General features: G+C 36.4%; 1 protein-coding gene across 1 annotated transcript in view; it reads right to left on the bottom strand.

The window, feature by feature from the left end:
- The window catches only part of LOC114246871 (protein amalgam), a 165,325-nt gene extending 156,167 nt beyond the window's left edge, over positions 1-9,158 (bottom strand). Inside the window, exon 1 of the mRNA XM_089739023.1 lies at positions 8,982-9,158. The gene's annotated coding sequence lies outside the window, so the exon portion shown is untranslated. The remainder of the gene's footprint in view (positions 1-8,981) is intronic.
- Between the last annotated feature and the right edge of the window lie 6,655 nt (positions 9,159-15,813).

Here is a 15,813-nt window from a genome sequence, read left to right as displayed (position 1 = left end):
TGTTCCCCTATGTAATTGTAACAATATAACTAGTTACATTATTATTTAGTCTTAATATAATCTCAGATAATCTTTTTGTATGAGATATTTTTATCTTGCCACCAACGCTAGAAGGGATGACCACGACCATTCTGTCAAGCGATACCAACGAAGAAGAAAAAGTAACGAAATAAAGATACATACATGTCTAAGCCTATTTTGTGTGGATAAATCATACGAGGATCATTGCAGCTTCTCTAGCGAACTGTGAACGAAGCCATGAATCCCAGTAGCGTCTCCCGTGTATTCAAGTCCACGCCAACATCTATCTCGCCTGCCCATCTGCGTCTGGCGTGGTCTGACAAACGTCTATAATATCCATTGTGTCTATAATATCCAATACAAGCGACCCGCCCTCGTTTCGCTTCGGGAACTATAATTTATTATTGATCTTATTGAATTTTATATCTTCATCTTTCATGATATCGCTCATTCGGTTATTTATAGACATAACTATTCAAATATTTGTCCAAATGATGTAGTGTAAAAGACAAAGTTTTTATATTTTAATGACCAGATGCGATAAAAGTATTTATTTTCATATGAAGATCAATTTGTGAATACCAAACGTGCGTTTATAAATTATCAATTTTTATTGCATTTTTGGTTCACTATTTTGGCCATAATGGCTTACACATAAAAGAGAGATATATGGTGTCGCGGACTTTTTTGTAGGACTATTTAAGATAAACATTTCGTTTTCCATTTTATACGTTATACGCGTCTAACTCCAACGGTTTTTGAAGCGCACGCTAGAATACTCGTAGCTCGCAGATGGAAAATTGTTTTTTTCTACTCACTTGACACTTATCGTTATATTTTGGATAATTCACACTATTTCTTTATAAATTATAGCCTATGTGTGGTTCTGATGTGTAAGCTATATTATTGTAAAGTTTCATCAATATCCATTTCAGTAGTTTTAGCGTGAAAGAGTAACAAACATACAGCCATATATTCTTACAAACTTTCACATTTTTAATATTAGTAGGAATAATATACATTGTTTCCAAATTTTTTTATTTATCTAGTTTACGCTCATAATTTCTTTAATTAACTTTAATATTTATTTTCTTTTTATTGTTTGTTTTTCGTTAGTTATAATTTGCATTTTTTATTTCTGTTTTATTAGAACCTTTTTCTTTCTTTATTTTGTTATTATTGTTTTATTATTTAACGGAAAAGTCAAACTGTGGTTAGGTTTTAACACAACCGACCTTATGTAAATTGTGTTTATACCCGTAGGAGGGTGATTTCAATATTCTACTCGTTTGTCCTACTTGTTGAAATGTGTATAGATTTTATACAGTTGTGTGAAGCTAATTAATAAAAATTATATCGGTTCGTATACCGCGCTCGAATTATTTCCTTAGACGATGCTTCCTCACCTGAAGGTTGCTTAAAAGAGATCGCTCTTATAGATAAGGAAGTCAATACTCGTATTTCTCTTCAATGTTTTGCATTTTTTTTTATAAATATTTGCTAAAAGTTACGCCACGTTAACTGGTCCCGCGCTAAGCTCTTAAAGAACTTGTGTTACAGGTACCAGATAACGAGAATAAATGTAAGATTTTTATTATACACATACATATTATATATAATATACATCCATAACCCTGGAAAAGACATTTTATATTTATCATACAAATATCTTCCCTTGGCGGGATTCGAACCCGCGTCCCCCTTGTGTAGTGACCATGTCACTTACCACTACACCAGACGGCCGTGAAATATATATATTTGAATATACTTTGTGAGTACAACAAAGCATACTTCTTACTTAACGTGTGTTCACTAATTACGTCCAAATTGAAGGATTAACGTACCTTCGGGATTTGAACAGGTTTGATACGAAGTGCATTCTCATGATCTTAGTCCACGACCGCTCCTTTCCCTTCGTATGGTCGGTTACGACTTTTACGAATAACCATAAAATGACTTTAATCCGACACACAGATAAGTTCATTTTTTTCCTACCTATGCTGATTGCCTTGAGAGGCAATTTGCTATTTGCTATTAGCTGCTTCATCCTAGCATGTAGGTGAGCTCTTGGGGCTCAAATTAGAAGTTTTGCTAACACTGGCCCTAGCAAGAGCAGTGCTCCGCAGAATCTACCACCGGATCGAAAACGCGACCCACTGAGAAAATCCGGCGAGAAATTCAGTGGGCTGTGTCTATGGGTTAATTTAGTCTATGAATTCGGCGAGGACAAGTTCACGTGACTATAGTTACGACGCTATGTTTCACATTGGGCCGCGAAACAATGAGATTGTCGAAATTACAAATAAATTGGGGTCGACTCTGGAATATTTTGATAAAGACCCCTTTCGACCACCCTTAAACATAATAATCATCACTCATTTTGACCCACGCTTAAAGGGAGGGCCTGGAAAGTATTATGGCTTAAGAGCCAACATACAAAATGTTAATTTTCTTTTACTGCTCTCCAAGGTGGGGGGCTTAATAAGGATTATGTAAAGCATAGTATTGTGGTTGCCGGTGTCCTTTTTATTCGCTTTAGGTACCTACGCATTTTAAGAGTTCTCCCCTTGGCCTTTTTACGTTCGTAATAAAAACATCTTTCTTTGTGTATCCGGAACACATGGGAACGGTACGAATTGCTTAAGTACTCTTTTTTTTTAATTGTATTTTTTTTTATTCCTTAGATGGGTGGACGAGCTCACAGCCCACCTGTTGTTAAGTGGTTCCTGGAGCCCATGGACATCTACAACGTAAATGCGCCACCCACCTTGAGATATAAGTTCTAAGATCTCAGTATAGTTACAACGGCTGCTCCACCCTTCAAACCGAAACGCATTACTGCTTCACGGCAGAAATAGGCAGGGCGGTGGTACCTATCCGTGCGGACTCACAAAAGCTCCTACCACCAGCAAATCCTTACCAAATCCTCACTTAACGGATGCGTGCGCAAAGTCTCAGTTCGCGAACTATGGAGAACAACTGTCAAGGCTTTATTAAACAATGACCACGACTTCTCAGTCAAGAGTAACCGACTATGATGATGAGTTGAGATAGCTCACGGCCTACCTAGTGCTAAATGACTATCGGAACCCAGAGAAATCACCACGCGAATGCCACCACCCATTTTGAAACATAAGGTCCTAATCTAAATTGTATAATATCCTAGTCTTCAAATAGAAACGCATTATTGCTTCGCTACAGAAATAGGCGGGACCAGGGAAACCCATGTGGACTTTTTACTGGTGGTAGGACCTTTTGGGAGTCCGCAAGGGTAGGTACCACCACCCCGCCTATTTCCGCCGTGAAGCAGTTATGCGTTTCGGTTCGAAGGGTGGGGTAGCCGTTGTAACTATACTGAGACCTTAGAACTTATATCCCGAGGTGGGTGGCGCATTTACGTTGTAGATGTCTATGGGTTCCAGTAACCACTTAACATCAGGTGGGCTGTGAGCTCGTCCATCCATCTAAGCAGCAGAAAAAAAAAAAAAACTTACAAAACACCTGACCTCGTGGTATTCTGGTACCTAAAAACCGGCTTATGGTATAATCAGCGGCTATGTTAATGACAAAATCGCGTGTGTTTGAAATTCTACTCCACATCACACGAGTACTGAATAAATCTTTGGCCAATGTTCGATAGTTTTTATTTTTTTATTTTTATTGATTAGGTGTGTGGACGAGCTCACGGCCCACCTGGTTTTAAGTGTTTACCGGAGCTCATAGGTATCTACAACGTAAAAGTTGCCACCCAGCTTGAGACATGAGTTCTTAGGTCTCAGTATAGATACAATAGCTGTCCCACCCTTCAAACCGAAATGCATTACTGCTTCACGGCAAAAATAGGCAGGGTGGTGGTACCTACCAGGGTGGACTCACAAGAGGTCACCACCACCAGTAATTACACAAATTGGAATTTTGTGGGTTTGATTCTTATTACACGATGTTATTCGTTCACCGTGGAAGTCAATCGTGAACATTTGTTAAGTACGTATTTCATTAGATAAATTGGTACCCGCCTGTGGAACTCCAACACCGGTGTATCGCTAGATACGAACATGTTTAAGCCAATAAAAGCGTATTAAAAACTATTGACGTTAGGAAGACGAAAGTCTGTGGTCTGTTGTAAAATCAACAAAAACAACGGAAATCTCTGATTTATGTCTTCGGACTTAAACAGGAGAAACTACTTGCTGCGTACTAGCGTATTCTCATATTTACCACAATCTCGGTAAATCATAAAAGGTCTTATTACGAATAAAACTAAGAGAATACTACCCGGTTGTTTGGAGGAAATAAAAAAATAAAGAGAAAAAGCCGGATTTGACCCGCACTTCCGTCGTAAAATGCGTACGAGCTTCGAAATTTAAACATAGGATTTCGTAGCTTTACTTAAGGGAAGATCATGCTTGTTTCTGCCGCGAAGCTTGAATAAGGAGCTTTTTTTTTAATATTGCCGAATGAGCAGACGACGAGCTTACGGCACACCTGATAGTGAGTGGTTACCGTCGCTCATGGACGTCAGCAATGCCAAGGGCAGAGCCAAGCCGCTGCCTACAAAATACGAAAGAAACATCTACTTTGTAACTTAGGTCGACCTAAACCAATGAAAGGATGTGGGTATGATCAAACGGCATGCTTTAAAATAAAATAATATAAAATTAAACCGAGAAATCCACATTTTTTATTTATTGCTTAAATGGGTGGACGAGCTCATATCCCACCTAGTCTTAAGTGGTTACTGGAGCCCATAGACATCCACAACATAAATGCCGCCACCCACTTTGACGGCGGGGTGGTGGTACCTACCCGTACGTACTCACAAGACCACCAGTAATTACGCAAATCATAATTTTGCGGGGTTTTTTTTATTTTATTACACGATGTTATTCCTTCACCGTGGAAGTCAATCGTGAACATTTGTTAAGTACGTATTTCATTAGAAAAATTGGTATCCGCCTGCGGGATTCGAACATAGGTGCATCGTAAGATACGAATGTACGGGACGTCTTATCCTTTAGGCCACGATGACGACGAGCATTCACCAAACCGTCAACCGAAGATTAAAGACTGGCTCCAGAGAGCATTACGTCCAGTACTTGTCAGAGAGAGACGGATAGAGATCGCATAAAAGACGTGACGTGATATCTTATTATCTTATCTTATACCTTTAAACGAGCAATTCTTGTATATAAATATATATATAATCTCAATCTCGGAAACGGCTTCAACGATTTTCATAAAATTTAGTATACAGGGGATTTCGGGGGCGATAAATCAATCTAGCTACGATTTATTTTCAGAAAATGTTTTTTTTATTCGAGCTTTCAATAATCAACTTTATCGATAATCAAGTTAAACATAAACTTTTTTTTTTTATTGAAAGAAAATAACAAATAACATAATATCAATATGTAATTCATATTTAAATGTAATTTCTAAAAAACACAATTTATAAAAATAAACATAAAATATCGAGCAAAGCTCGGTCATCCTATAATAACTCCATCATCGTCAAATCAAACATCCTTTAATTACATTCAAAAATGGGTTTATTTAATTGTAACGTAATCAAAACATTGAGAGAGCTTCAATCAAAAATATCAGATATTCACGTCAGTACACAAAACCGAAGCTCGATTCACGGGTTGCTTATTTTCGAAATGATTCCCAAATTTCATTCATCGACAATATACAATTGGAAGTATTCAGAGGGATACAAAAATATTTCATGACGTCATAGGCTTGACCTCATATTAATTGTGATTCGCTGACCATCTTTTTGGATAAGTTAAACACTGACAGTAACAGGACGAAGGACTCGAGGTCCGGTTGCGTTGTTGAACTGAATCGAGATGCTATTAATTTGTAACATTTATATTTTAAGTGCCTAGGTTTAGAAAGACAGAGAAAGAGAGAGAGAGAGAGAGAGAAGATTTGTAATTGCACATCAAAACACAATTAACGTTCAATAATAGTCAACAGGCAAATATAATTGTATGCCCGCCTATGACATATCGATCGAAAGGCAATCTCTTCCAGACTCCAGACAACCGCTTAAGATGCAAGGAAACTAAAAAAGATACAGCAGGTATGTTCCAGTGTAATATTAATAATAATATTTAGAAAGGCTTATCAAGAAAATACAAATATACAATAAGTATACATTTATTCTATTTTTACTTTCATTATTCCATCTCTAGTTAGCTTGTTTCTATTTGTTAGAACATTTTATTTGCATTCCGTTTTCTATTTTTTAATTATATAATGTTAAATAAATCTGTAGGTCTTTCTTGAAATACGTAAATAATACAAAATGATCAACAATCAATATTATATTCCAATTGTGTTAAGTTAAGTTAAGTTTGTAGGCAGCGGCTTGGCTCTGCCCCTGGCATTGCTGAAGTCCATGGGCGACGGTAACCACTCACCATCAGGTGGGCCGTATGCCCGTCTGCCTACAAAGGCAATAAAAAAAAAATAAAAAAAAAAATAAATAAAATGCTCCATATTTTATTGCCGTCACTCACTTTGACGTATAACACGAGTTTGTATTAAGCTTATTATAGGTTTCACAGTGGTTTCATACTTCAGTGGTATTATGGCTGTCAGTGTAGTATGGCTGTTAATTCAAACTGGAATTCGACATGTCTTCTACGCGGCCGAAACAGACCAGATATCGCTACCTACTTATCGGTGCGCAAAATATGTCTAATCACAAGTAAATTCCAGTTGTCGATCGTTGTGTGCTGGTGTAAAACTTGGATAACGCCACTGCCTACTGTCTGTTTACTTGTGTGCTTAGTGTGAGTGTTTTAACGTTCTCGATAGCGTAAAAGTTAACTCAAATTTCGTATGCAGTCGGATCAGCGCCCCTAGCGGCAGACGAAGGCAAACTTTCCCATTCCATACGAATTTCAGTTAACTTTTACGCTATCGAAAACGTTAAAATACTCGCACTAAGCACACTGATGTGCCTTTACGGTACTATAAGAAGGGATCGGGTGGTTCGCTTCTTTTTATTTTTATTGCCTAGATGTGTGGACGAGCTCACAGCCCACCTGGCGTTAAGTGGTTACATAGACATCTACAACGTAAAATGCGCCACACACCTTGAGATATAAGTTCTAAGGTCTCAGTATAGTTACAACGGCTGCCCCACCCTTCAAGCCGAAACGCATTACTGCTTCACGGCAGAAATAGGCGGGGCGGTGGTATCTACCCGTGTGGACTCACAAGAGGTCCTACCACCAGTAATTACGCAAATTATAATTTTGCGGGTTTGATTTTTATTACACGATGTTATTCCTTCACCGTGGAAGTCAATCGTGAACATTTGTCGAGTACGTATTTCATTAGAAAAATTTGTACCCGCCTGAGATTCGAACACCGGTGCATCGCTCAACACGAATGCGCCGGACGTCTTATCCGTTAGGCCACGACGACTTCGAGACTATCTATACTAATATATAAATCTACAGTGGTTTTTACGGATGTTCCGTTATAACTACTGAACCATGCATCCGATTGACTTGAAACTTAGTATCCATGTAGAAAATACATGTACTTAATGGATAGACTAATATTTATATGAGTGTTGGACTCCCTACACCAGTTGCGGGGGCGTTAATGATGAGAGTCTTTGTGGGGATGAGAAATAATAATGCTAATTTTAAATGTCCAGTGAAGTGGACGGGTACAGCTAGTAATATATAGATTTATAGTATTATATTGCGCAAAAAGACGGAATCCATTATGCGTAGAGTAGGGGGAAGCATCAGCAACGTCTTGAGGGTATCAGCAGAAAGGCTGGATGGAACGATCCTGGGTAGGTTCATCAAGTTACATGCTCTACATAATGCTTGATGAGTACTGCTAGACGAATTTGATACACCTAATTTACTTTAATTAAAAAAATATTTACTGATTTAATTCTTAAATTATTTGAAACAAGCGACCTGCCCTCGGTTCACTTCGGAAATTGTAATTTATTATTGATTTCTAAACTATTTAATGGATGTTGTTATACATATAAACCTTCCTCTTCAAACACTCTATCTATTAAAAAAAAACGCATCAAAATCCGTTGCGTAGTTCTAAACATTTAAGCATACATAGGGATATAGGGACAGAGAAAGCGACTTTGTTTTATACTGTGTAGTGATAATACTAACACACTATGAGACTATGGTGTCTTGAAATAAATGATTTAATTAATTTTTTTTAAGTAATATCTTCGATTTTAGCGAACCGTAAATATAGTTAAAACTATTTTCACGGTGTGATCTAATAATAAGAAACGTTATTTCCAATGCTTCGAATACTATACAAGTTTTGTAGTCACAATTAAGGCAAGCATGCTTAAATACGATTCTATTCGAATATTTTATCTTATCGAATTGTTAAATCACTCTTCATATGGAAACAATAAGCCGCTTACGTCCTCAGCCGACTGAAGTTTTAGTATCACTAATTACTCTGATGTATTCAGCTGCCTATGAGAAAAGATTTCGTAGAAAAACGTACCTTTTCAACTTAAAATATTAATTAGATATTAAAATATATGGAATAAGCTTTTATTACTTCACGTTGTAATGATAAGTTTTGTGTGTTAAATAAAATAATTAACTATAGAATATGTCTAATATGTTGTATGAAATATACATATATATATATGCACCGGTGCATATAGATGTATGTATATAACAGCACATACACATATATAACAGTATATAGAAGTCTAGTATTGTATGCGTCATAATAAGTATGCGTATCATATTCCAAAGTTTACGTCAACTAACCGTTTACTAATTAATTAAAATATATACAGAAGTTCTCATCAAAATAACACTAAATATTTTTTAAGCCCCTACTATTTACGATTTTTTATAGTCCTCAAAAATCCTATGAACAATTATTAATATTAAATAAAATAAATCACAATAAAACAAATTCGTACTTACCGAAAAACAATTTAACTCATTAATCACTACACTGTTTTACTCACAAATCACTCGAGCACGACATACGTCACTCACTCACAGTAGTTTCTGAGTTATACGAATCTCGATAATTGGCTCCGCGTTACGGTCGTACTACGAAATGTTTGCTACGAGACCTCGTAGCGTGCTCCGACTACGGCGGCGGGTCTACAACTGTGCGTAGCGGCCACACGTAGCGCCCTCTGTAAGGCGTTCCTGTAACGTGAAAATTTATTTTTTAGTTTAACAGAAATAGAATTTATTATTAGAATATATGTATATAATGTATTATTTTATTTATATCAAAATACAGTTTATCTTAGTAAAACTATAGCACAATTTGAGTTGCTCTTATAAAGAGAAACAAAATTTAAAGCTATTGCTTCACCACTATTTTTACATCTTTTTACATTTTAATATTTCAAAAAATGCTCTTATATTTCTACTGTTCCTTCTCTAATATATTAAGTGTATAATCTATGTTCTAATGTGCTAATGTTTCAATATTCGAAATTCTATTTATGTCATCTATAGATGAATGTTATAAATAACATATTAACCTCTTTTAAGATTAATCGTAATTCGAGACAACAATTCTTTGCAAAACATACAGATTTTTGACAAGTTGGAGGTGTAAAATGCGTATTAGCCTTTCCGGAATCCGAAATGGCTAAGTCACTTTATAACATAGTGTTGGTGGGCCTTCAGAGACGATAACAGTTTTCTTTATTTTTTTATATTTTTTTTGTTACTATCTTTTGTTGCACAATGGAGTGACATATTCACTAGGTGAATAATCTCCTTAAATAAAGATATAAAAAAAAAAAGATTAATCGTATAAAGGTTATATGTATATACATATAATTTTTATATACAACGAAAGCATGAATACTAAGTTTTACGTACTAAAACATATTGTTGTGAGAAGCAAATGCTTCGAGACGCAAATTGAATTGGTAATTTTTTTTTCCTTCGTTGGATGAGCTCACTGTTTAAGTCATATATATATATATTTATATATAAACACCTCACTTATTATTACAAGCGCACCCACACAAGCAGAACACACACACACACACATACGCCGTTTGGTTTAATAAAATGATCTTAATGCAACTTATTAATTTGTTTATTAATTTTAACTAGAGGTCCCGCAGTTGTCGAAATTCGACTATAATTAACTGTAATTGTAAGTTTGTACACTATTATGATTGTATTTTATACTTCTATAATCTCAAATTTCACCCAGACTACACTATAAAAAGATATTAACAGAGACAAACAATATTTAATCTATTCTCAATTTGACAACAGACGTCAAGAACAAAAGTTTGACAATAAAAAGTATGCATGCGTGTGTGCGTCAAATACATGGTATGTAGTGTGTGTCATGTTTTCTTTATTGATTTAATGTATCTTTTATGCATTATTTAAAAAAATATTAGCATTGTGCACTTCTTCTCTATATTCTTTATAAGTGTGGAAAATTTCATACTCCTCCGTCCGCGCAATTTTCGTAAAAAGGGATGCAAAGTTTTTGCTTCACGTATTAATATATAGATTCGAACTGTATTTACCAAACGGTATGCATGCATATTAAAAACAAACACCGGTGATAACTTTTATTTTTATCATAAGTTTATTGGTAATAAATATTTTCATTCTTCGTATTCCTATTTTCTATATATGTAAGGTCGGGTGGCCTATACCAATGTAATTGCGAATGCCACCATCCATTTTAGACATGAGTTCGAAGTCTGAATTTTATTGCATAACATCTGCCCCACCCTTGAAATCGGATCGGCCCATAGCTTTACGTCACATCCTCATAAAATTTTCGCATTCGTCCTTAAACTATTGATCGCTGTAAAAAAACAGCATTTGAATCTTTAAGCTTTAACACAAGGAAAATGTGATCAATCGGTGATCGTGATCGTGATGAAATGAATATTTAAAAATAATCTAATATTAATTTTTTTTATCTAATATTTTAAAAAAAAAAGACATGCCCGCTAATTTTCTTGCCAGTTCTTCTCGGGACGGAGGCTAGTTTTTGTGAATTAGCGGTAGTTCTTTTTGACGTTCAACAAGTATGTACTTTCATTTATGTTGAATGTTTTTTTTTTTTAATTGATTTGATTTGATCACGTGAACAAATGACTTTAAGTTAACGACACTTTTCGTACCCTGAATCGTGAGCACCTGTGAGTTCTTCGGGAATTAGCTCGGGAATGAGCTCCTCATGAGCCATCAATCAAATTATTATTCTAGCCGCCGACCAAACGTCAAACGACTCCCGCATTATTATTGTAGTGGCCACGGGGGTGGGGACAGCGTCCCTCTCATAAATAATTCATAAGACCAACAACACCATCCCATATGACATTCTTAACCAGATTCAAGCTTTTGTAATCTCAATTATTTTTGTATTGTTTTATGACAATGTGACTGTTGGTTGGACGTTTTATAAGTCTACATGGGTAGGTACCACCGCCCTGCCTATTTTTGCCATGGAACAGTAATGCGTTTCGGCTAGAAGGGTGGGGCAGCCGTTGTAACTATACTGAGATTTTAGAACTTACATCTCAAGATGGGTGGCGCATTTACGTAAACTAGAGGTCCCGCAGTAATCGAAATTCGTCTATAATTAATTGGAATTGTAAGTTTGTACACTATTATGATTGTATTTTATACTTTTATAATCACAAATTTCGCCAAGACTACACTATAAAAAATATTAACAAAGACAAACAATATTTAATCTATTCTCAATTTGACAACAGACGTCAAGAACAAAAGTTTGACAATAAATAGTATGCATGCGTGTGTGCGTCAAATACATGGTATGTAGTGTGTGTAATGTTTTCTTTATTCATTTAATGTATCTTTTATGCATTATTTAAAAAAAATATTAGCATTGTGCACTTCTCTGTATTCTCTGTAAGTGTGGAAAATTTCATACTCCTTCGTCCGCGCAATTTTCGTAGAAAAAGGGAAACAAAGTTTTTGCTTCACGTATTAATATATAGATGTCTATGAGCTCCACTAACCACTTGGCGTGGGATGTGAGCTCGTTCACCAATTTAAGTAATATAATAGATATATTGGCATGCTTGTTTTCTATTCCTTCACCGTTGGTATCATTTGAGAGAGATTTTTTACCTGCAAGCTTACGTCACAGTCATAGTTTCAACCCACGTATACACCGAAATATATTAAAATATCCCGATACACAGGCAAGACAACTTCGCCAGACGTCTTCATAAATAAAATAAAAGAAAAAAATTGCTAAGCCTTTTTTTACATCGTCTAAAGAGAATTAAGAACTCGTTCTTTGGCCAAGGCATAATTTATAGCAACACAATCCCCGAGGCTAATTTCTATCTCAACTTTAAGAATATTAAAATTAGAATTACTTTAATAACAAATTGTTGTTTTCTTTTTGTACAATCAGCTACTGAGTTAATTACGAGAGCGGTTTTTTTTTTTTTTTTAATTCAGTGGCAAATAGCTACTGAATGTATTTTGGTGAGAGGCTCAGTAATGCAGAGCTAATGAATTCTTACAGCTTGCTTTCCTCTGATCAACCTCATTTTGTTGTAGATTTCCTTCTAGTCAACCTCGTTTTTGATTTTTTGTAGATTACTTACTGGCGGCAAGGGCGTCTTGCGAGCTTGTGAGTGGGGATTATAATTTATAATATTATGTTATTGTATGATTATTATGTTGCTATGTTTAAAATAAATGTCAGTGTGTAACTGGCCGTCTTGAGCATCACTTGTCCCCATACGCGCTAACACAACAGTTATTATATAACATTATTTTGGTTGTTTGGATAAAATCGTTTTGAGCGAGAAGCCTTTTGTACTTTTCTATTATGATTACTAGCGACCCGCCCTCGCTTCGCTTCGGAAACTGTAATTTATTATTGATTTCTCCACTACTTAATGGATGTTATTATACATATAAACCTTCCTCTTCAATCACTCTATCTATTAAAAAAACCGCATCAAAATCCGTTGCGTAGTTTTAAAGATTTAATCATATATAGGGATATAGGGACAGAGAAAGCGACTTTGTTTTATACTATGTAGTGATCATGTTTTTAATTAATTACCTACTATTTGCATTCTATACACCAAGTTCAACATATTTAATTATAATGATAATAAAAAAATCATTTATTATGTACCTTTCACACTAAATAAAATAAAATATAAGAATAAAAAAAAAAGAAAAATGCAAAAGGACGTGGCTCAGCTAAGGCTAATTTCACTTACATTTAAAAAAAAAGAATCTGTTGCAAATCGATTTACCGTCGTCATCTCGCTCTCTCTGCATCTATCTCTCTCTGCTGTCTCGGTAACAAGAACGTATAGGGAACTCCACAGATATACGTCTATTACGATTCACAAGCAAATACGTTCCTTGCCTATTAAGATTTACAGGCGGCGTGTAGGCTTCAGGCTATAACTCATAGTTGTGCCGGAATAAAAATAAATAAAGCCAAAAACCCTTCGAATTGAAGATGGTAGTTAGGTTTAATTGCAGTTTTTGTACCAGTTTTTTGGAACGAAGCTCCTTATGGGACGATGCGGAGGGGTACCCTAGCCGGGAAAAAACGTCCGTAACGTAAACAACCGTGAATGAAGTGTACCACAATAAGTTCGCACGTTACCGAATGACTGTGGGTTGTTGCGAAACCTCCAGTTTATTTATACCTCAAATAGAACTTTAAATTAATAAGGAACTTCATTCCTATCCGGTGTCCCACGACACCACATATCTTTTTTTTTAAACGCCTAAAATCGAAGACTGAGAGCCCCGGTGGGACGATTTGTAAGCCCGAACGGACTGGGACCGCTGGCTGTCAATACCGTATCCACTTATCTATATTATAATATTATCTATATACTAATATTATAAAGCTGAAGAGTTTGTTTGTTTGAACGCGCTAATCTCAGGAACTACTGGTCCGATTTGAAAAATTATTTCAGTGTTAGATAGCCTATTTATCGAGGAAGGCTTTGGCTATATAACATCACGCTAAGACCAATACAAGCGGAGCACCAATAAATAATGTTTCAACATCGAGGTTTTTTTCCTTTTTTAGAGCTTCCGCTGCGTGAGTTGCGCAAAACGGTTAAAGTATCGCCAAAATAATGTATGAGAGAATTGTACCCCTTTAAAACATCTAAAAAAGTCCGCGACAGCATATGTCTATATGTTAAGGTTGGCTCACTATAACTCACTTACTGGTGGTAGGACCTCTTGTGAGTCCGCGTGGGTAAGTACCACCACCCTGCCTACTAGGCTGCACTAAAAGTATCGGGAATGGAATATTTTCACTGTTCCTGTCATATTAAAATCTTTTTAATTGAAAACTCCTTGGTTTTAAAAATCGAATACCATTTATTTATTTAAAAAAAGATTCTCGGTCTTGTCACGAGGTTTTGTCAAACTTGTTTAGTCGTTGAGAAAATGGAATTGACTCGAGAAAATTCAAGAGCGATGATTTATTATGACTTTCGAAGTGGTTTAACACAAAAACTGTATGTTGACCGGATGATTTCTGCATTTGGTGATGAAGCCCCATCCAAAACCACAATTTATCGCTGGTTTGCTGAGTTTCAACGTGGACGTGTCAAGGTCAGTGATGATCCCCGTCAAGGTCGTCCAAAAACTGCAGTCACCCAAGAAAACGTTGATGCTGTGCGTAAGCTGATTGAGGAAGATCGACATGTGACATACCGCGAAATTCAGGCAACTTTAGACATTGGCATAAGTCAAATACAAATAATCTTGCATGAACAATTAGGTGTAAAAAAGTTGTTTTCCCGATGGATACCGCATTCGCTCTGTGAAGAGCAAAAAGCGGCTCGCGTTACTTGGTGCGTCAGAACTCTCGAAAGATTCCACGCAGGATCCTCAAATGCTGTACACAACATTGTATCAAGTGACGAATCCTGGATATACGCGTACGAACCCGAAACAAAAACCCAGTCACGAGTTTGGGTGTTCGAAAATGAGTTAAAGCCAACAAAAATTGTTCGTTCACGGAGTGTTGCAAAAAAATGGTGGCCACGTTTGTCTCCAAAACCGGCCATGTTACGACTATTCCTCTTGAGGGACAATGAAGATCTGCCATGAAGCAGTACCTAATGCATGAAGGGTGGGGCAGCCGTTGTAATTATACTGAGATCTTAGAACTGATATCTCAAGGTGGGTAGCACATTTACGTTGTAGATGTTTATAGGCTCCAGTAACCACTTAATACCAGGTGGGCTGTGAGCTCGTCCACCCATTTAAGCGATAAAAAAATTATTTAAAATTCATATCGTCTGACGTTTGTACCGGCCAGTATTATTGTCAATTAGTTTTCGTATATAACTACGTGTTGAGATTATGGTCATTCAGTGTGCTTTCTAAAACTGACCTTACCAATACAAGTGATAAAAACCTCGCCATTGTTTATCTTCCATGCACTGCTTCACGTCAGATCTGTTTTGAACATTACTTACCAAATGGTAAACTACAAGTGACTGAAGACCCAGTACAACAAGCCAGTTCAAGACTATAGAATTAACCGTGGCGTATAGTTAACTACATCATGTGTCTGGTTAGGAAATAATTCAACATTATGAGATACGATGCGCTACGGATAGGGATATTTTAGCGGCGCTCTCATTACGGATCTTCCCGATTCACTACAGATCCTCCCGATCCATTAACGGCGCTTTTAGGTACCACAAGCACCGGTCACCGCCCGCTGAGTTTCTCGCCGGATCTTCTCAGTGGCTCGCGTTTCCGATCC

The sequence above is a fragment of the Bombyx mandarina genome, chromosome 28 (genome assembly GCF_030267445.1).
Source record: "Bombyx mandarina strain Sakado chromosome 28, ASM3026744v2".
Taxonomy (NCBI): domain Eukaryota; kingdom Metazoa; phylum Arthropoda; class Insecta; order Lepidoptera; family Bombycidae; genus Bombyx; species Bombyx mandarina.
This window is presented reverse-complemented; position numbering and strand designations above follow the sequence as displayed.